Genomic DNA, 305 nt, shown 5'->3' with positions numbered 1-305 from the left:
AGTTAATCGTCTATGTTTCTTTTGGGTATATAAATACTTTTGAAATATATAAGCTGTTCTGAAAACCTTGGTATAGTGTAAAAAACATGAAATAAACAATACTACTAATAGAGAGGCTGAGATAGGAGAAGCAAGATTTCAAGACCCTTATGTTGTACACAGCCAGACACTGTCACAAACAAACAAGCTGACAGTGTATATAGACTGTACAATGTTGGACCTATGTCTCCAATTACTAAATTAGAGAGATCATTGGATGACAATCAACAAATTTCCAGTTCCTCATATTATTGGATTTCAATTGA

This window comes from Mastomys coucha, unplaced genomic scaffold, assembly GCF_008632895.1.
Source record: "Mastomys coucha isolate ucsf_1 unplaced genomic scaffold, UCSF_Mcou_1 pScaffold16, whole genome shotgun sequence".
NCBI lineage: Eukaryota > Metazoa > Chordata > Mammalia > Rodentia > Muridae > Mastomys > Mastomys coucha.
The sequence above is the reverse complement of the archived record's forward strand: the minus strand, read 5'-3'. Positions refer to the sequence as shown.